The following is a 21576-nucleotide window of genomic DNA, read 5'->3' on the forward strand; positions in this document are numbered from 1 at the left end:
AGAGAGGCAAAAGGAGGCCTGGAGCCAGACAAGGAGGCGCAGCCAGGGCAGGGTGACCAGAGGTCCTCCTTTTCCAGGACACGCCCTCCATTTCCACTTTCTCTCCAGGAGGAATGTCCAAAATGTCTCCATTCTGAGCATGAATGAGAAGCATGCATTTATCTTTATAGGAGTGTTGTGAACTTTTCTTGGTCATGTCGTCTTTTTTTTCTTGGAGGTGCTACATTTTGCGGTGCCTTGTTCTCCTTTGCAGTGAGGACACATCTGGTCACCCTGAGCCAGATGTTGCTTTAGATTCTGCCAGACAGACAGGCACTTCTAATTTGCTTGGCCCCCCCACCCATCCCTCCCCTCTGAGAAATTCGACAAAGCGAACCTGTGCAGAGGATGGATGCGCCGGATCATCCCCATCTACTTGGGGAAAGGGAGCTAGGTTGCATCCGCACTGCACAAACAACTGCAGAAACAATTCGGTTTCACTCTGCTCTGCTCTGGTGCCACAACAAACTATCAAACCCAGCATCCCATATATAGCATTGAACTAAGGCAGTTCAAAGTGGGGTCAAACCCAGATTATTTCTGCAGTGTGGCACACAGTCCAGACACAGGGTGACCAGGATGTCACAACCACAAAGGAGGACAAAGCACTGAGAAATGTAGGACCTTCAAGAAAAAACGGAGGGCATTACAAAACAAAAGTTAAAACAGTCATATAAAGATAAACCAAGTCATGCTTAAAAATAGAGAGGATCCTTTGGAATCCCTCTTGGACTGGAGCAGTGGTCCCCAAATTGTGCTCTCTCTCTCAGGGATTTTGGACTCCAGCTCCCAGAATCCCCAGACTATGGCCCAACTTGGCTGAGGCTTCTGGGAGCTGAGGTCCAAAATCTCTTAAAAGGCCATAGTTTGGGGTAGTATAATACTATATACCAGTGGTCCGAAAACTGTGCTCTTTCAGGGATTCTGAACTCCAGCTCCAAGTCCAAAATCTCTTAAAGGGCACAGTTTGGGGATTCCCTGGACTGGAGGCTGAAATGGAGGACGTTCCCTGGGAAAAGGAGGACATGATGGCCCTGGTTTTGGTCCCAAAGAAGGGAGGGGGATCTGGTCCAGAGGCACCCACTTTCTGGGGGAAGAGGCTGCAGATGTGCAACGAGAAAGAAAGCCAAGGAAGGGCAGGGGCTGGGGGGGGGCTTACCCGGGCAGGAAAGGAGGGATGCCTGCCTGGCAGGAGCAGCAGCCTCTGGGGACCGAGTGGATGCCCTCGGTGGGTTCCCTCGTCCTCCTTACAATGGGCAGCAGGGCAGCCAAGGCAGCAGCCCAAGCCCCACTGTGTTGCACAAAGGCAGCATGGCGCAAGTCTTGCAAGTGCAGTGGTTGCTGCAGCTGCCTCCAGCGCCTAGGGATCCAGGGTGAGTCTGGAGAGCAATGCATGGAACAAATAAAGAAATAAATAATAAAGGAAGTCCAAGTAGTCCTCCCTCCCTGCCTCTGACGTGGGCAGCCTTCGGGTCTATTTATACCGATTGGTTTTCATTCATGAAAAGAGGAGGGAAGGGAGGGAGGGCTATGCGTAAAGGAGGCGGGGAAGAAGGCAGGCCAGGGCTGCCCATTCCAGAGCCATCTCCCTCCCTCTCTCTACTAGGGCCACCTTCTTTCCTCCCATCCCTTTGCAAGGAAGGCAGCCAGCAAAGCACTTTCAAGGAAGCAGCCTTGGTCCTCCTTTCCCAGGACCTGCCCTCCTCCTCCATCCCCACTTTTTCCTCCAGCCCAAAATGTCTCTTATATCCTGAGAAGTAGAGAAGTATGCGTTTATGATCTTTGTGGGTTTTGTATGGGATGGATATTGTGGGTTTTAATGTGTCTGGTTTTTACATTGCTTTAATTGTTTTATGGCAATGTGTTATTTATTTATTTAAAATTATATTTATTATTAATTGATTATTATTTCATTGGATAAAATACACATCAAACAAACAAAAACAATCCAACCGTGTACCAAGTGGGACCAACATAGCTTTAAGTGATGTGCCAGCTTTCTAATCTAGTATATTAAGGTCATTTTGGGCAGGATCAAAATTCAAAATGACCTTAATAGATTAGAAAAGTGCTACACTTAGGGCGAAAAAATGAAATGCATAGAAATAGGATGGGGGACACCTGGCTTAACAAGACTATGTCTGAAAGGGATCTAGGGAGTCCAAGGGGACCACAAGTTGAACCTGAGTCAACAGTGTGATACGACAGCTAAAAAACAAATACAATTCTAGGCTGCATCAATTGAAGTATAGTGTCTAGATAGAAGAAAGTAATACGTGCTACTCTATTCTGCTTTGGTCAGGCCTCACCTGGAATACTGTGTCTAGTTCTAGGCACTACAATTCAAAAAGGATGACAAGCTGGAGTGTGTCCAGAGGAGGGCAATCAAAACGGTGAAGGGTCTGGAAACCATGCCTTATGAGGAGTGACTTAGAGCTGGGTATGTTTAGCCTGCAGAAGAGAAGGTTAAGTGGTGATATGATAGCCCTGTTTAAATATTTCAAGGGGTGTCACATTGGGGATGGAGCAAGCTTGTTTTCTGCTGCTCCAGAGAATAGGACACAGAACAATAGATGCGAGCTATAGGAAAAGAGGTTCCACCTCAACATTACAAAGAACTTCCTGATGTAAGAGCTGTTCAACAGTGGAACATGCTCCCTCGGAGTGTCGTGGAGTCTTCTTCTTTGGAGGTTTTTAAACAGATGTTAGATGACCAACTGTCAGGGATTCTTTGATTGTTTATGCCTGCACAGCAGAGGGTGGGTTGGATGGCTCTTGAAGTCTCTTCCAGCTCTATGGTTCTAAGTGAACCCAACGTAGTGAGATCAGTGCACCAAGTGAGACCAGCTTAGCTTTAAGCGATGTACCAAGTGAGATCAGCTTAGCTTTAAGCGATATACCAAGTGAGACCAATACACCTTTAAGCAACGTACTAATTGAGACCAACATAGCTTTAAGTGATGTATGAAGTGAGACCAACATACCTTTAACGATGTACCAAGTGAGATGAACATAGCTTTAAGCGATGTACCAAGTGGGCCCAAAACAGCTTTAAGCAATGTACAAAGTGAGACTAACATAGCTTTAAGCAACATACCAAGCAGACCAACATAGCTTTAAGTGATGTACCACGTGAGACCAACATAGCTTAGTTTAAGTGATATACCAAGTGGGCCCAACACAGCTTTAAACGATGTAGCAAGTGTGACCAACACAGCTTTAAGCCTTGTACCACGTTAGACCAACATAGATTTAAGCAATGTACCAAGTGAGATCAGTACAGCTTTAAGCCATGTACCACATGAGACCAGCATAGCTTTAAGCAATGCACCAAGTGAGACCAACATAGCTTTAAGTGATGTACCAAATAAGACCAGTGCCAACAAAGCCCTCTCTCCCTATTTATTTATTTATTTGCTTTATTTATATGCCACCTTTCTCTCAGGACAGGAGCCAAGGCGCAGGGATGTAGCTAGGATTTTAGGAAGGGGGGGTCCAGACTAAGTGCCACCATTATAATGGGGCTTGAGTGCGGCGGCGCAGCAGCACACACCATTCTTTCTAATGGAAGGGGGGATCCGGACCCCCAGAACCCCCCCCCCGGCTACATCCCTGCAAGGCGGCTTCTAGAACAATAAATTAAAAAGTTTTAAAATGTTTTAAAACAAATTTTAAATCCACACGTTAAAACACTATAAAACCATTTTGAAAACTCTACCGAGCACCTCCTTCCTTGATATTCTACTTGAATATTATTATTATTATTATTATTATTATATTTATTTATTTATATCCCGCCTTTCTCCTGGTACAGGGCCATAAGGTAGCTAACAACATTTAAAACAGCCTAAGTTAAAACAGTATGAAACATTAAAAATACAAAGTTTAAAAAACAATTAAACAATTCAAATATTACATTATTCAAATTTAAAATGTAAAAACACTTTAAAACAAAAACAAAAAAGCACCCATATCAATATGTGAAAGCCTGGTGGCATTAAAATGTTTTTATAAGCTGTCGAAAAGAAAGCAAAGATGGAGCCATCCTGGCCTCTCTAGGGAGGGAGTTCCAACGCTCTCTCTCTTGTTCCCATCAGACGCACCTGAGAGAATGGCCTCTCCAGATGATCTCAACACTCTAGTGGGCTCATACAGGAAGATATGGTCCTTCAAATAACCTGGAACCAAGCCGTCTCAGTCTTAAGTCTTTTTCATTACAAAGAGAGAGAGGGAGACTGGGTAACTACTGCACACCTATCAAATACATCTCCCAGGTTATGTCTAGTTAGGCTTCAGGACCAAGAGACAAGAAGCAGGGGCAAACAAGACCACTCCTTCAATTCTACAAGTAGGAAACAGTTTACACCTTGCTTCTAAGATTTACAGAAAACATTTTATTTACAAATGAATATTCATTCAATTACCCCATCCCAAATGTGTAATGCAAACCTGATTTAAAATAATCACATCAGATATAATGGCGATCCTAGCGCTTCACTGTTCTTACAGAACAGTATCCTGCTTATGCTCCTTTCTCACATAGTGATGACAACTAGACAGTTGGTTTTAACAGGTATGAACTTCATTTCCCAAATTGTCATGTTGACTCATATCAAGGAACCATCATTTAGGGAAAAGAGGATCTGAGCATTATACTGTATTTTGTCCAACTCATTCGTTTCATATTGACTAGTGCAATAAGTTCATTTTAATAGCCCATGTACCAAAAGCACATGGCAAAGGCACAAATAACTTTGCTTTTAAAAAGAGAGAGAGAAAGAGAAGAATTGCCCAATGTGTTTTGATCGATAGCGCTAGTAGCCATCCATCTGGAAGCATCTCTTACAGTTTTCCTCAGAATTAGCTTGTTGGACCTTTTTGGTAAGAGTGTTCCAAAAATAGACCACTACCATGAAAACCATCTCACTCATTTTTGATTGGTTATACCTTCCAAAACTTCAAGGGGAATCTCTGGTGGGAAGAGCTGAAACAGCAACGACAGCCTCTTTCCTGTGATAGGTCTTCATGAACTACTAGCAGTTTAGTCATGGGATTGTTCTAGAAATCTCCAGGGAATTCTAGAGATGATTTGCTCAAGAAACAAACAAAATGAAAAAGCTAAGTGATACATAATTTACAAAATGGAATTGGGACCCAAGTCTAAACACAACATTCATTTATGTTTCATATATATCTTATAAATATAGTCTGAAGGTAACTTTATAAAAATATTTTAAATAATTATGTGCATGACACAAAGTTTGTGTACACTGATAGCAAAAGTGTTGCTATTTCAGCCAGCTGCGTGGACAGTTTTGAACTTTGGAATATTTCGGACCCTGGATAAAGGAGACTCAATCTGTACTAGTTTACATGCCAATGAACAGAACTAGATGGGAAGAATTTTTAATAATTTATGTGCATGAAACAAAGTTTGTGTACACTCAACATCAGCTAGCAAAGGTGTTGCTATGTCAGCCAGCTGTGCGGACAATTTTGGATTCTGAAATACAGTTGGCCCTCCCCATTTATAGCTTTGACTTGTGCAGATTTGATTATTTACAAATTTGATTAATGTGCTCTCTCTAGGAATCTCTAGGTCCTCAAGTGCAACTCTATAGCCAGCTTTCACCAGAAGTTGCACCAGGTAGAGATTCCTGGAGAGAATACTTCTCTAGGCATCTGTAGGTTTGCTGGCGAAACATCATGAATAAATTCTTCTAGAACATGTCCACATAGCCCAAAAACCCACAACAAACTATTGATGCCAGCCGTCAAAGTCTTCGATTTCACATCTGTAGGTCTTCCAGCACAACTCTATGGTCAATTTCCAGCAAATATTGACCAAAGAGTTGCACTGGAGGATCTGAAAGTTGCTAGAGAAGTATTATTTCAGGTTGAAAAAAATAGTATTTTTTATTTAGGTTATTTCCACTATCACAGGGGCTCTGCATCCTTAACCCCAGCGAATGTGGAAAGCTCACTATATTTCAGAATTCCATGCTAATGGGGGGGGGGGGGGGGGGCTCAACCTGTATTAGTTTACATGCCAACATAGTTGAAATCTATGGTGGATTTTTTGGACTGGGTGATTAAACTGCGTGAAATGCATAGTTTTTGCCAAGATCCAAACATTTAAATGCTAGACAAACTTCAAAGCAATAAGCTGGGTTGTTTTTTTTAAAGGCAACCATTAATCTTACATATTTTTATAAAGTTATATCATTTTATAAAATCACATCAAATGACCATTAGCACTTACTATTGTTAATTCCAGTTAGAATAGATCCACTGAATCCATTGGATGCACCTACATATGGGCTCATCGGTTAACAATTGATTTGATGAATCTACTCTGACTTGGACTAACCAACACGAGTCAAACTACTATCTCCAAACAACACTATTTCTCACCTAGTTGCACCTCGGTTTGACTGAATAGCCAGAGAAATTTAAAAAGAAGGGGGGGGGGGAGATGTGAAAGGAAAGGAAACAAAAGGAAATTCTGGATAACCAGGAAAGGGGATTTCAGAATCTTTAAGAAGATAAGAAGCTGGGTGACTAGCTGCAATATTATTACTTATATTTCTTGGAAAATAGCCCATGTATATGCAAAATTGCAATTTTTGCTGAGTTACAAAGCTCCATAATGCAAGGAAGATAGGAATGTTCTGCCGTGAGCTATGTTTTCTCCTTTATGACCGTCAGCCAGAGTTATGAGAAGTGTTGTGGACATGCCGCATATATTCAACCTGTATGGCGAGCCAGCAATTATATGTTTTGAAAGTGCGTGAGAAATGCCTTGTGAAATCTTAGTAGCCAGAAGGGTGACTAAGACTTTCAGTGTTTGGAAGCCTTTATAAGCATTTGCAGAATTGTGCACTTAAAAGCAATGACGTGTAACTGAAAAACTTATCTCATTTAATACAGTTTGCAAAACTCAACCTTCTTTAGCCCAGTATATTTTTAAAAATATGATGTGAAACAGCTCTGTTCTTGGGCTTGGAGCTGGCTCCATAATTTTTTGGTGGCTGTAATGGTGGCTATCACTATCCAAAAGTCTCAAGTAGCATACTTTGAGGGGCTCAGTAGTGATCCTGCAGTGGTTGACATGCGTTTAGGATTGTTAAAATGGTCACTGTGCCCTGTTATCTTGTTTTCTTCAGTATATCAAAACACAAGTGCTGGATTAAATGGTAAAATCAAGGACAGCTTAATCTAACAACTGCTAATCTTTGAGCAACAGCCTTGTCAGATACAATTTACTCTGCAAGAAGCAAACCATGTAAAAGACTCAATTTTATTTTCTACACCCCCATTCAAAAGTCCATTTCAGTGTTTTCAGTTCAACACCCTATACGTACTTCTTTAGATGCTTAATATTTAAGATGGGAACAGCATATGGAATATGCAACACTACTGTTGATTTCTGGCTCCTTTACACCCATAATATTGAGGTGGAAATTACACCTGGAAGATTAAACTACCCTTCAAAATGTTGCTATCTTCATTTAAACTAAGTGAAACAATTAGAGTGCATTTAACAGGCAGTATCCTTGGCCAACTTTAACTTTTAGAATTTTGCTATCAATTTTAGAATTCTGCTAGTTTAGACTATCAGTTTGATTTAGGTCTAAATCTTCTTGAGGAGGCCACACAGAAGAAATATCTAGTTGTAGTTTAAGTTCAGTTTTGAACCACTCATGGAGTCTTCTAATTATTATTGTTTACAAAAGGCCCAGAGGTTCTGAGACAGTGGTTTGCCACAACATATTTAATTACAGACAACCACACAAGGGCGGGATACAGACGGGCAGGGGAGGACGTCTTGGAGGTGTATTCAGCTGAATGCGGAGCCTCCAGACGGCCCGCCCCGGGGGCGTGCTTCAGGTGTTGGAGCTTCCACATGGGGGGCAGTGAAGACGCCTCACCTGGGTCCGTTTCGGACCCAGAGCTTCCATACCGCCGCCTCGGAGGACGCTGCAAAAAGAGAGGCAGCTTCCGCACGGGCGGCCCAAACCGCGGCTTTTTTTTCTTTTGCCGCATGAGAGGTGCGCAGCTGCGCAGCTACAGCGCTAAGCAGCGGCGGCAGAAAGCCTGTCTGCGCATTTAAAGCACCCAAGCCCCTTTAAACTTTTTCCCTGTGCAGTCTAAAGCTAGGCAGGAGTGGTGTGAGGTAGCAATGTCCAAACTCTGTCCTCCCAGGCGTTTGGACTTCATGTCCCAGAATCCCAGACCACAGGGCAAGGTGTCTGGGGATTCTGGGAGATGAATTCCAAACGCCTGGGAGGACAGAGTTTGGAGATTGCTGGTTTGGGGACCAGTGAGCCAGGCATGGTGGGAGGAGAGAACAGGAAGGGTAGAATAGAGTAGATAGGGCTGGGAGGGAACACATGCCCTGGGAGGCGAAATGATGTCTTTATGGGACATCATGGGACCTAGTGCCTTGTCAGTGCTCCCTGCCCCTTGATCCCAGGCCCTCTCTAGTTGCCCTTTGCCTTTGGGGGCAAGTTTAGAGGGCATCAAAAGGTCTTGGGCACATTCAAACTCCGGGGTCTCTTTTTTTTTTTTTTTTTTTTTTGCCGCATGAGAGGTGCGCAGCTTCGCAGCTGCAGTGCTAACCAGCGGCGGCAGAAAGCCTATGGGCGCATTTAAAGTGCCCAAGCCCCTTTAAAACAATGGTGGTCTCCTGCCAGCTGGTGATCAGCTGGTGTTGGCATCCTTGTCCGCTTGCACTTTGCCAGTGTCAGCAGCATCATAGATGCCTCCTCTCCTTTGGTCCCCGCGCTCCTGCTGAATCTGCAATGCGCAGCCACAGCTGTCTCCGCTGCCACCGCTGTCCCCCTGCCATCTCCCCTCACCTCCTTTGTACATATGTCAATATTTACAGTTTTAGCGTTTTTTATTGTTAGGTGAAAATGGCAGAGGAATGTGTGTAGGGGTGCACTTTAAAGTCCAAACTTTCCAAGCAGCGCATGCGTACATGTTGCTCTAGGGTTAGGGTTAGGGTTACGAGGCTTAAAATGTGCCGCAGCTGTGCCTCAGCTTCCACAGCTGCATGGCAGCGGACGTTGCAATTAAAGCCTGACTGCAAACTGTGCATGTTCCAAGACCCCAACTCACTATGCGACGGAGCTTTTAAATGGGCAACTTAAAGTAGCGGCGTAGCAATTCTGGTGTACCGGTGCAGCAGCTCTCATGGCTTCTTCCACTTCTCGATATGTGTCAGCATTCAGGTAGGACTGCTCCAGTTTCTGCAAAATGTTTGGCTGGGACCATATAGCTATGAGGTCAGCCGTCTCAGTATGAGACCAAGACGTCCCCTTGCCTTTTTTCGGGGTGCTGGTGGATGGCTGAGCCATCCTGCCTGGTGGCAAAGGGGAGCCGCCACACAGCTGTGCCAGGAGCAGCCGAACTGTGCCCGTTCCCAGGTGAAAATGGCGCAGGAATGTGTGTAGGGGGTCACTTTAAATCCCAAACTTTCCCTTTTCACTTTCTACAACCAAAACATCCGCCGGCAAAAGTTACAACTTCCCGCGGTTCTAGCAACGCATGCGCACAAGTGGCTCTAGGGTTAGGGTTACGAGGCTTAAAATGCGCCGCAGCTGTGCCTCAGCTTCCACAGCTCCATGGCAGCGGACATTGCAATTAAAGCTTGACTGCAAACCACGCATGTCCCGAGAACCCGACCCATTATGCGACGCAGCTGACACGGAGCTTTTAAACCGGCAACTTATATTTGCGGCGTAGCAATTCTGACGTATCGATGCAGGGGCTTACAGACGGAGCTGCGCAGGTACGCATCAAACAGAAAAGAAGCGGAAAAAAGCAGCACCTTTTTAATGCCGCTTCTTCCCGCTTGGGGCGTGCAGGGGGCGTGTTCATGACGGCATTCAGGTAAAGCCCGTCTGAAGGCTCTACCTTCATGACGTCATGAGTACATCCCTTTTTGCCCGTCTGTAACCCGCCAAGGATAACTGCATCATAACTCCTTGTGAATATGCAGTATAGCCATAGAAACTAAAATTCACTTCAGAAAGATCCATTTCCTAAGTGATGCTTGGGTTAGGCTGGTTGGGAAAGACATAAACTGATGCTGTTGCCCAATTTAACACTGTAACTGGGATGTTGTGTGGAACAGCTTCTCTTATAGTTGAAGCCAAGGGCATTACGATAGGATTAAACTATACAAAATGTTAAATACGTATTGTATACTTTATGATATTTTTGTTATTTTGTTAAATACAAAGATTAGAAAACGTCTAAGAGTTTTTTTTAAAAAAATGTAAGTGTGTTTAACACTGATCTTGATCAGATTTAAACCAATGATGTAGACTCAACTTGACTGATTTAGACTCAAGTCACTTTGATGACTCAATATGGACTTGACTTCACAATGATGCACTGATGACTCAACTAGTGATATGTAAATTTTTAGAAACCAACTTGCTGCCCTAACTTCATCTAGAAACATTATGGAAGTCGAACACAGTTTTCCTCCTTTGAACAACACTTCCATCTCATTGCTTTTTGTCTACTGGTCACTTGACAGAAGCAGTAGCATCACTAGGGGGATGTGTGTGGGGGGTGCAGACTGCACTGGGTGACACCCCAGAAGAGAGGTGACACCCGGCTGAGTCCCCCCCCCAAATATACACCTCCTTGCCGCATACCATGGCACCCCTTCCTCCTTGCCTGGCGCAGCTTTACTCACATGTAAAGCTGTGCCTGGCAGGGAAAGAGGCCCAAGGTTTACCCCCCCCCGGGGTCTGGCATGGCTTTACTCGTGTGTAAAACCGCACTAGGCAGGAAGGAGAGGCCCGGGGGATTCTTTCTTCCCTGCTCAGCGCAGCTTTACTTGCGTGTGTAAAATGCATTTGTTTGTGAACACAATAATTTGTGAACACAAATGCCATGTGGGACCCAGTCCCATGGATTTGAAAGGGATGCTAAGCATATGTTTCTCTGCCCTTGAGGATCCAAAAGGGGTCACTGTGGCCAGGGGCCTATTCATTCCTTCTATAACTCTGGTCTGTAGTGATGGCCTCCTTCCAGTGGCATTTAGTGGGTCCCATATCCATGAGGTATTAAATTCACGCTTGAATTTGTGTGTGAACTTTAAAGCAGTTGTCCAAAGCGCTGAACATATTAAAAGCTCAGTACTTGGGGAAGGTCTTTTCATTTTCAAACTAGAAACTGATTCACCAACCTGCTGACATGAAAGGCCCAGATGCCACCACCTCTTTCTCTCCTGTCCTATTTTTCAGCATGAAGTTATGCAGGTTTATTTAAAACTTGAAGATGCCAACCACAGATGCTAGTGGAGTGTCAGGAATAAACTCTTCTAGAACATGGCCACATAGCCCGAAAAACTATTGATGCCGGCCACGAAAGCCTTCATAGTTTATTTAAAAGTTCCTGATTGTCAAGAAAATGGAAGCTATGTGTTTTTGTTTTTCATCCATATCCCTGATCTTAACATAAGCATGGATTAACTTCTTTGGACAGCATCATGAGATGATTTCTTAATAGAAATGTAGACAACAAAATAATTTATTATGTATTCCAATTTTATTGATGTTTCAGTGGGAATAAGCACAAACCAATAAAGCCACCATTAATGGAAATATACCCCCCCCCCAAAAAAAAACCTTTAAATGATTTGTTAAACTATGACAGCTTTATAAACTATGGTTTCAGATTAACTCATTTCAACAAACCATTGCCAAAATTAAACATTTTGTTCTTTATTCAGATGTCAAAACAAGATCCAGTTCATCTAAAACAGAAGTGAAAGCTTCCAAATCCTCCTTGCAGGCTAGAAAGAAGGATGTCACTGACAAGCAGATTCATTAACTATATTAACAGACACTCTTCTTTAAAGAGAAATAGGAGTAATAATTCTATCATGGCACTACTTGCAGCCAAGTGGGGGCAATTTTAGAAGTGTGCAAATATAATGGAGAAATAAAATGGATAAGAGAAGCTAATAGTAAATGATCCAAAATTTTCTAATTGCATCTACTTGATTGATGGAAAAGTGAAATAGACTAACTCAGACTTCCAAGTAGCTTCTGCTTCAAGTTAATTTTATTGGAAATTTGAATGATAAATTGAAGATAGAATTAACTTGTATACCATAATATTGCCAAAAGGGTAGGTGATGCTCCACTTTTCCTGTATTCATCTCACAAAAAGAATTGTGTTTATTATAAAACATCCACAATAGTTTGTACTAAAATAAAAACCAGTTAATTTTAAAGGTATTGTCACATCCCTTCCCCTCCTCTCCATTCCTCCTTTTTATGTATTATTATCAGCCTTTCATACTGTAATATAAAATTGCCCTCTTGCCAAAATGAATCAAGTTCAACATAACCTACAGATGACTTTACATCACTGGAAGCCAGCTACTTGTTAGAAAACTTGATTTCTGGCATTTGGAGTCCAAGCAGTTAGATCCTCTTGCAAGAGTGCCCTAGGCAGAAAATTGTTTTATACTATTTATTCAAGGTGTACAAACCAAACAGTGGGTACAGATATTAAGCCCTGGTGGCGCAGTGGTTAAATGTTGGTACTGCAACCACTGGCTCACAAACCACAAGGTTGTGAGTTGAATCCCAGCCAGGGGCTCTAGGGTCGACTCAACCTGGCATCTTTCCGAGGTTGCCAAAATGAGCACCCAGCTTGTTGGAGGCAATTACCTTACAGTTGTAAACCGCTTAGAGACTGCTTAGCATGGTATGAAGCGGTATATAAATGAAGCTGCTATTGTTGTTGTTGCTGTTATTATTATTATGCAGTAGGCTCTTGGTAGCCACAAGGGATCCGTTCCGGACCCCCCTGCAAATACCAAAATCCGTGGATGCTCAAGTCCTATTGTCTTTAATAGTGGTGCAGCCACGCAGATGCATCTCTATTAGGGACAATGGGACAAAAGTCCCTCACCCGCTTCCTCCTTCCCTCCCTCCTTCCCTCTCCCCTCCTTACCTGCTTTCTCCAAGGTTTCTGCCTCGGCTTGGCTGTGCGGGCGGAGTCTGTCACCCAGTCAGCCAGAGCTGGGGCTGGGACTGAGGCTTGAGTCTCGGAGCCTTGGCCTAACAGCCAGAACACAGCCTCTGGACTCTGAAACCCAAGCCCTGGCTCTGAGTCCCTTGGAAACCTGTTTCCCAGAGGGAGCCAGGGCCGGGACCAAGGCTTGGATTTCGGAGCCTAGAGGTTGCGTCCTGGCTGCTAGGCCTGGGGACAGGACTCCAAGACTCAAGCCTCAGCCCCGGTCCCACCCCCAGCCCTGGTTCAGAGGAAGCAGGTAAGGAGTGGAAGAGAGGGGCAAGGGGAAGGAAGGGAGGGTGGGAGGGACTTTTGTCCCAAATGGCGGCACAGCTGCGTGCATGCCATCATTGGGGACAACATGGGCTTGCCATCCATGGATGCAAATCCGTGGGTGGCAAATCCACGTATAAGGAGGGCCCACTATATAACATATATATTTAGTCTCTTCAGGTAACTACTTGTCCACTTGTTTCTCCAACAAACACTCTATGGTTGAATCCACAACAGATTCTTCACATTAACAAACATACCTATAGCAGGCTCCATAGGTTTGCTGACAACTCTCCTAGACCATGAACGAGCATACAAACCCTTTCTGACAACAAAGAGGGTTCTTTTATACTGCAGATGTCATATTCTAGAAATAGTTAGATGAAGGATGGCTGTACTAAAGTTCAATCCGAAACATGTTTACTCAGAGGCAAACTCCACTGAGTTCAATGTGAATTAACTGAGTAAGCACCTTTAATATTACCACTGACAAACTGCCCCCCTAACTCCAGAGCAAATTTCTACTCACCAAGGAGGAGAAAATTGTAGTCACAGCCATCATAAGAGCTTGATCTGAAAGGGATTCTTTGTTAGAGGCAATCTTTCACAAGCTTCCTTATTCTTCTTCCCTATGAGAGAAAAATAATATTGTTAATCACAGTACTTTTAATTTTGTTTTAGGATTATGTTATATTTTCTCCAATACCACTAGTGGCAGATTGGAACCCACCCTTCATTAACTTGGGATACTAAGGAATCAATTAATTACAATAAAAACAACTCCTAAAGTTTTGGTCACCTGCTTCCTACAGTTATCTAGCATTATGTACAAATCATTCACTAGCCTAACACGTGCCATCATTATGTAACACTCTTGGCAGGAGTCAGTACTGTATATGCACTCTCTCAACTCTATTTGTCAAGCTTGTACCTTTGGGGTTCATTTCTTTTGAGGTCTGAGTACATTTAATCTCATATATCTCAAAACATGTTGCTGTCCACAAATTATTTTACCATGTATTTATGGGAAACATCTTTCCAATTAATTTTTAAAAAACAAATCATATGCAAAAACTAACCCTGGAATTCCAATAGTGAACAGAGAAGGGAATTATTGACACAAAGCAGGAAGAAAAGAGAGAAAATCCAGAGTGGTGAAGCAGTTAAGTGTGCTTTCAGTCTGGGTAGACCTAAGATCCCTGTTCAGCTACCAAACTTACTTGGTGACCTTGCACATATCATTCTCAGTCCAATCCACCTTGCAGGGTTGTTGTAAAGATAAGTGGGGGGAGGAAACTAGCTATGCTGCCTTGAATTCCATGGAGAAATGACAGTATAAGAATGTAAAAATAATAAATGTAGAAGGAAATAAATGTTACAATTTCTTCTTGAACATTGCTAAGATAATGTATGAAGGATTTTGTTTACCATTCTAAAACACAATAGAAGTGCTGAGTATTATGGACTGCAGAGCTCTCTTATTTGGAATATGGCAATCTCAGCACACTAATGGTTCCTGGCAGGATATGTATACTAGTGGGAATGAGGACTTCATTGCCCCTTTTCAAAATCTGTAGCACCCCAATTGCAGAGCTTGAGTAAATACAGCTTACATTCCCCATTATACCAGGGATTTCCCCAGAAGTTGTTCTCAGTGATTTAGCCCTGATCTCTGATACTGAGTAAATACACATGTCCAGGTCATGCCCTCTAAACTATGCTCCTTGTTGTTTTTAATCCATATATCAGTAATACTACCTTTAGCTTATTCCCATTTGGTTTCAAGACACAGAGTCATGTGCTTTCAGAGTCCTTGTTGTCAGGAAGTATAACAAGACCCCTTGCTCAGCTCCCCACCCCCAGCACTCAGCTGCCTTCCAGTAATCACTCATTAACTAAACAACTTGTTTTCCTACGGTTGTATCCAGACCATTTCCCTTATTTAGCCCCATTAGCTATTATTGCAACATGTTTCATTTTCTTCTTGTCTGTACAGCTGTGTCTTCCCTCAAACATTTTTCAGGCTGGATGGCATTCTCAATAGTGTTAACAGCTTCTTTCTTTCTTTCTTTCTTGCAGTTAATTTAAGAAAAATTAAAGCAAGGTATACCTGGGCTGATGTGGTATACATTTCCCTACCCATGTTCCACATCACTGGCTGCTGATAGCAGGAAAGGCAGTGGTGATTTCAGATGAGTTTGGAATAGTTAATTTTGGACCACTGTCTCTGTAATCCCTTGGCTAGCCAGCCTGGAATCCTTCAGCCAGCACTGGGACCTTGTAAATAGGCCAACCCCATCCAATTTCTTGTTCTCCACATATTTGTACTACAGTACCCATTAGTTGCATCCAACATGGCCAATGTCAGTGTCCATGTGAGTTGTAGTCCAAAGCAACTTCCAGCCCATTTTAAAAGATGAAAAGGAACCAAGGACAACACTACCCATCTCTGAGGTGCATTATAGAGGAACAGGAGCCAGAGTGGTATAGTGGTCTGGGTGCTGGAGTATGACTCTGGAGATCAGCATTTGATTCCCTGCTTGGCCATGGAAACCCACTGGGTGACCCTGGGCAAGTCATGCACTCTCAGCCACAGAAAAACCCATGCCAGTTTCTCCTTAGGGTCATCTGTCAACTTATAGCTATGCCATGTATTTCATATGATTTTCTTGCTGCTCTCTGCCTTCAAGTCATTTCTTACTTATGGCAACCCTAAAGCAAACCTAAAATGAAGTTTTCTGAGCAAGATGTGATCAGACTGGGTTTTCCATTGCCTTCCCCTGGGGTTGAGAGAACGTATTTGCCCAAGGTCCTTCAGAGCTTTTGGGCTTAATATGTTTTTTGTCAGTTTAAATTATTGTTTTTTTTAAGAAACTGTTTTGAATTGACTGCTTTAAAAGTTGGTTTTATTGTTTGCCACCCTGAGATTTTTAGATACAGAGAAAGATTTAAATATATAGTAGCTCCTTAAATATATCTTGGTAAGGGGACAACATTCTGTGCTGAGAGAAATCACTGTGCACATAAACACATTTTTAAAAAGCAAGAGTTGTTTTCTACTTACAACACTGATTATGTATAGCACCTTCTTCCCCAAGACTTTACCATTTGTCAGCATGTTTCAAAAAATCTCTAAGTATAGATAAAAAGTGCGCCATACCTTACTGTTTATTAAATATTTGTGAAAAAACAATTACAAATATAAAATGCATTATTTTCATATCAGAATCAGTGAGGTATAGCGGTTATAGTGTTGATCTGGGGCTTGGATGGAGTATCTGGGTTCTCGACCCCAGGGAGCCACACTCAGTGTATTAAGACCTTGTACAAGTGTCAGTGCAGGGAAACCAACCCCCACAAAACTAAGAATCCAATATAAAATATGGACAGAAAGAAACATCAGTAAATTGAGACTGCATCACTGATTACATTCTGCTTTGCTTTACTGGGACCTCAAGAACGTCTAGCTCACACACCTCTAAAAGACTCTTCCTCTTACCCTTGCCATGGGTTTCCCATCCTGCTCTGACTCACTGCTTAGTTTATATTATCAACAGAATCAGAGACGGAAAGTATGCTGCCTATGGGGTACATGTGGCTGGAAGGGGGGGGGGCAATAGTCCTTTAGACCCCCCCCCATGACCCTCCCAAAACTTCCCCTAAAACTAATTGGCCAAACACACTACTGTACACATTATTCAAACACTATTTAAAAATGTTAGTGCTATTTTTGGTAGGGCAATCTGGAAACTGGAAGAACTACTTTTGGGGAAATGCCTCAAAGGTCCAAAACACACTGCAGAAATAATCCAGTTTGAGACTGCTTTAACTGCATTGGATCAGTGCTATGGAATTCTGGGAACTGTAGTTTTGTGAGATATTTATCCTCTGTTGGAGAGCTGTGGTGCCACAATAAACTACAATTCCCAGGATTCCCTAGTAGTGAGCCAGGGCAGTTAAAGCACTCTCAAACTGGATTATTTCTGCACTGTGTTTTGGACCACTGGTGGCTAGGAGTAGGCATAGCATTACTTCTGATGGTAGTTATGACACATGCTGTGGCCCTGCAGAATTCCAGAGGCTGAAATAGTCATGCAGACCTCTGGACTCTAGAGTAGGGCCATTCACGATAAAAAAGCTATGAACAAATATTTAGAGAGATATATGTAACTGAAGCTGCATCTGCACTGCAGAAATAATGCAGTTTGACACTGCTTTAAGTGCCATGGCTGAGTATCCTAGAATTCTGAGAATTGTAGCTTTGTGACAGATTTAGCCTTCTCAGTCAGCAATCTGTGGTTACACAATAAACTACAAAACCCAAGATTCCATAGCATTGAGTTAAACAGGGTCAGCTTTGGTTAGTGCTTGAATGGGAGACTGCCAATGAATCCCAAGCGCTGTAGATTTTGGCCCTGTACAGATAGGCCAAAATAAAGCTTCTTCGGGTCACTTTGGAGGTAAGCTGTTTAAACGATGCACACATCCTAAGAGCCTGGAAGCTGTGCCAAAGCTGTGGTCCAATCCTTAGGACTGGAGCATGGCTTTGGTGCTGCTTCTGGACTTTCAGGATGCAGGCATTATTTAAACAACATACCTCCAAAGTGATCCAAAGCAGCTTTATTTTGGTCTGTCTGTACAGGCCCTATATTTCAGAGCTAAAAACCGGGTATTCCTCATGGGGTTGCCATAAGTCGACAGGCAACTTGAAGGCATATATACACAAGCATGTACACACACATAAGTAACTGAACTACACGGGACAATTGATTCAGGCCAGCTGGGAGTTACACATTATTCCCCGCACTGCAAAATTTGGAAAAATTATCTTTTTAAGACTACTACTCCCAGAATTTCTTAGCCAGAATAGTCAATGCAGTGCCGGCTAGAAGCCTCTGGGAGCAGTGGTAAAAAAAAAAGAAACAAAATGCACAACATTTTGACTATTCTCTGCAACTTCCTAAACAATTATCCTAGCCATGGTATCATATTCAAGTAGATACACTTCCCTTCAATTATTTATTAATTAAAATGTCTATACTGTATCCTGTTCTTTATCCAGGGATCTCAGGGCAGCCTACGAAAACCAATCTAACAAATTTAAACAGTATGAATAATAAAAATAAATTCAAAAAGCTAACAATCGTATTAAACAATTAAATTTAAAGACAGATTAAAAGAGTTCAAATAGTCTGAAATAGCTTAAAGTGAATTAAACCATGCACATGGAAGGGTTTCTGTAAGTCTAATCAGGCTTCAAAACCTTAATGAACAACTATATTTTTATTCCGTGCATAAACAACAGGCATCTATGGCTAGTCTTTATCCGGACCACTGACTTCTAGTGCACACTTGCCCTTGTTGCATTTCTTGCTGCTCTCTTCTCTTCTTCACCATTTTCCAGTAAGTGCAGCTATAGTGCTGGCAGGCTTCAAGGTAGATAAAGCTGATTTTCAGCTACTGACTAAAATATCCCACAGTCCAAGCTTCTTAGCTGCTCATCCACCTAGGACTCCTTAGCCAGTCCTAACTGGGCTTCTAGATCACTTTTGACCCCTTGCAGCTGCCAAATGACATGCTCATCTCCACATGGCCACTGGCCATGCTCTATCAGGATGACAGGAGTTGTAGTCCAACAAATCTAGAGGTCACTAGCTATGGGGAAGCTGTTCTAAAACCTCTAAGTTCCTCCTTTTTGACCTGCTCTGAAGTAGTCAGAACTACTGCTGCCATGTGTCCTTCCATTTCTGTGTAATGTAGTATACAGCTCCATGCATAGCCAATATTTTTCAACTTCTTTCACAAGTCCACTGTATTTTGGGTTACTTAGCAGCTCAGACTTTCACTCCAAGAAAACAGTATCCTACTCTTTCTCTCAGTGTTAAGAGTATTGCATTTCCTCAAATATTGTAAGCTCTTCTTTCAGATGAGACAACATGACTTCTGGTATCATTACAATGTTTTTTTTACTTACGCTGATGTGGAAATACTGTTGTGTGACCTTCCGGATATTGTTGTTGCTTGTGATTTCAAGTAGTTTCTGGCTTATGGTGACCTTAAGGGGAGTTTTCTTAGAAAATTTGTTCAGAATGGGGTTTGTCTTTGCCTCCCTCTGAAGCTGAGAGACTGTCCCCAAGTTCACCCAGTGTGAGTTTTCATGGCTGTGTGGGAATTCAGACCCTAGCCTCCAGAGTCATCATCCAACGCTCACAACATTGGATCTTTGCCAGATGTTACTGAATTATAACTCCAAGCAACAGTAACTAGTATAGGACTGTTAAAAACTAGCATTCAGCAACAGCTGGAGATTGCACTATTTCCACCATGATTTACAGATAAGCAGATTCTGTCAAGAGCAAGCAAACCTCTAAAACATCCAACATTAACTACTAATCTTGCTTCAGCACAGTTGACCTGCACATTGCCTCCAATACAACTATTATCTCAAAACTCTCAGCCCACTTTTCCCACTCAAAAAGCTAGCTATTGCTATTTTTTATCATTTATGTATTCATTTACTGTATTTCTGTTATTTCCTCCCAGTGCACAAGGACTCCCAAGATGATGAGCCAACAAAAACGAATTAAAACAATGTAAGAATAAAACATTTGGAAAACACGTTAAAATATTCTTTAAAAACTAAACAGTCTAAAAACAATCCTAGAATCCAGTTTGGAAACAGTTAACATGGCAATTTCAAACACTGAATGCCATGCAGAACAACGGTTTTGGCCGTTCATCTGAAGCTTAAAAGAGAAAGGACCAGCTTAACTTCCTCAAGGCAGGGAGTTTCATAGTTGAGGTGCTGCTACAGAAAAATCCATTAACACACCAATCTAATGTCACAAAGTGCTGGGCATGCAACAGTGCCTCCACTGAAGATACAACTTGAGCACTAGTTTCAGACCACATCTTAAAGGCAGACAGTTTATTCAGGAAGTAATCGAGTCCTAACCATCAAGACTTGGTTTCAAAAAAACATGCGATGTATTAAGATGTGGTGTACTATTCTTTCTCTTTAAAGCTATGTCATAAAAGAGACGTAAGAACTTTTACCTGAATTATTAACAATACATAAATAATTAATGATTATTAACAACAAAACATGGACTTTGTGTGCAATGTTCTAGAAAGAGTATTACATAGTAGAAAGTAATATCTGCCAATAATGCCTATTAAAAAAATGGGCTGCCAGTGTGGTGTAGTGGTTACAGCTCTGGAGTCCTGGGTTCAATTCGATGGGCTCAACCATGGAAACCCACTTTGGGCAGCAAGTCACACGTTCTCAGCCTCAGGGAAAGGCAATGACAAACCTTCTCTGAACAAATCTTGCCAAGAAAACCCCACAACAGGCTTGCTTTATGGTCGCCGTAAGTCAGAAACAACTCGAAGGCACACAACAGCCAAGGTAATCGTTAAGCTTCATCCCTCCACCTTGTCCTTCCACTGACAAATAACAAGACTTTTATTCAGACAAGTTTTTGGTAACCTATCGGCTGCTGAGAAGAGGGCTTGTTACCTGTTGGATGCTGAATTTTTCATAGTTATGTATTTTAAATTATGCATTTAATTGTTTCAATATGGTTTTTTATTTTATTCTGTTTTAATAGCCTATCTTTTTTCTGTTTTAATTGCCTTATTTTATAAGTTTTGCATTACTGTGAGCTTCCCCGAGTCCCATTTTTGAGTAAAAGGCAGGATATAAAGCCAATAAATAAATAAGAAAGCAAATGTCATTTCTATTAGCAAAATCCTCAGGTCCAACTTATGCTAATGTACAAAGCCCATTTTATAGAGACCAAAGCCTAAACAACAACCTGATGGAAATAACCTTTAAAAAATACCTTACATCACATTACTTTTATACGTTTTATACAGTGAGACAACCTGAGACGAATTCACGATTTCCCCTTAACTGAGATTCATATTATTCAAAATGTTGCCACACCTTTTTAGGCAGCATGAACTCTGAAATTGCCTAATAGATCTCCAAGTTATTAAGCACAAAAGAAAACAACTGCCAGAGTGAGCTGTGTAAATCTTCTTTCCTAGGTGTTTTTTAAAAAGAGAAATGAGTTTCTATCAAGATTTCAGTCTTCTCTTGAATCAAGGATTGGAATAAGTAAGGCCCTATCCAATTTCTATGGATATATTCTCTTTTATATTATAGCATTTGGTAAGTGCCAGGTGATCCAAGGAAAGGGTGTATCAAAT

The 21576-nt window shown here is 42.1% G+C and overlaps 1 protein-coding gene and 1 long non-coding RNA gene across 11 annotated transcripts in view; one reads left to right on the forward strand and one right to left on the reverse strand.

The window, feature by feature from the left end:
* The window catches only part of RHOBTB1 (Rho related BTB domain containing 1), a 112734-nt gene that overhangs the window by 82298 nt on the left and 8860 nt on the right, over positions 1–21576 (reverse strand). For 7 of the 10 annotated variants that reach the window (XR_006102940.1, XR_006102939.1, XR_006102941.1 and 4 more), the window contains exon 2: positions 13892–13991. The gene's annotated coding sequence lies outside the window, so the exon portion shown is untranslated. Of the gene's footprint in view, positions 1–1198; positions 1472–13891; positions 13992–14092; positions 14112–19336; positions 21510–21576 lie in introns of those variants that run through there. The other 3 variants (XM_042458231.1, XM_042458232.1, XM_042458233.1) reach the window with 3 other exon arrangements.
* LOC121925733 overlaps positions 21366–21576 on the forward strand; it is a 79455-nt gene continuing 79244 nt past the window's right edge. The window contains exon 1 of the long non-coding RNA XR_006102943.1: positions 21366–21484. This is a non-coding gene — a long non-coding RNA (uncharacterized LOC121925733). The remainder of the gene's footprint in view (positions 21485–21576) is intronic.

The sequence above is a fragment of the Sceloporus undulatus genome, chromosome 3 (genome assembly GCF_019175285.1).
Source record: "Sceloporus undulatus isolate JIND9_A2432 ecotype Alabama chromosome 3, SceUnd_v1.1, whole genome shotgun sequence".
Taxonomy (NCBI): domain Eukaryota; kingdom Metazoa; phylum Chordata; class Lepidosauria; order Squamata; family Phrynosomatidae; genus Sceloporus; species Sceloporus undulatus.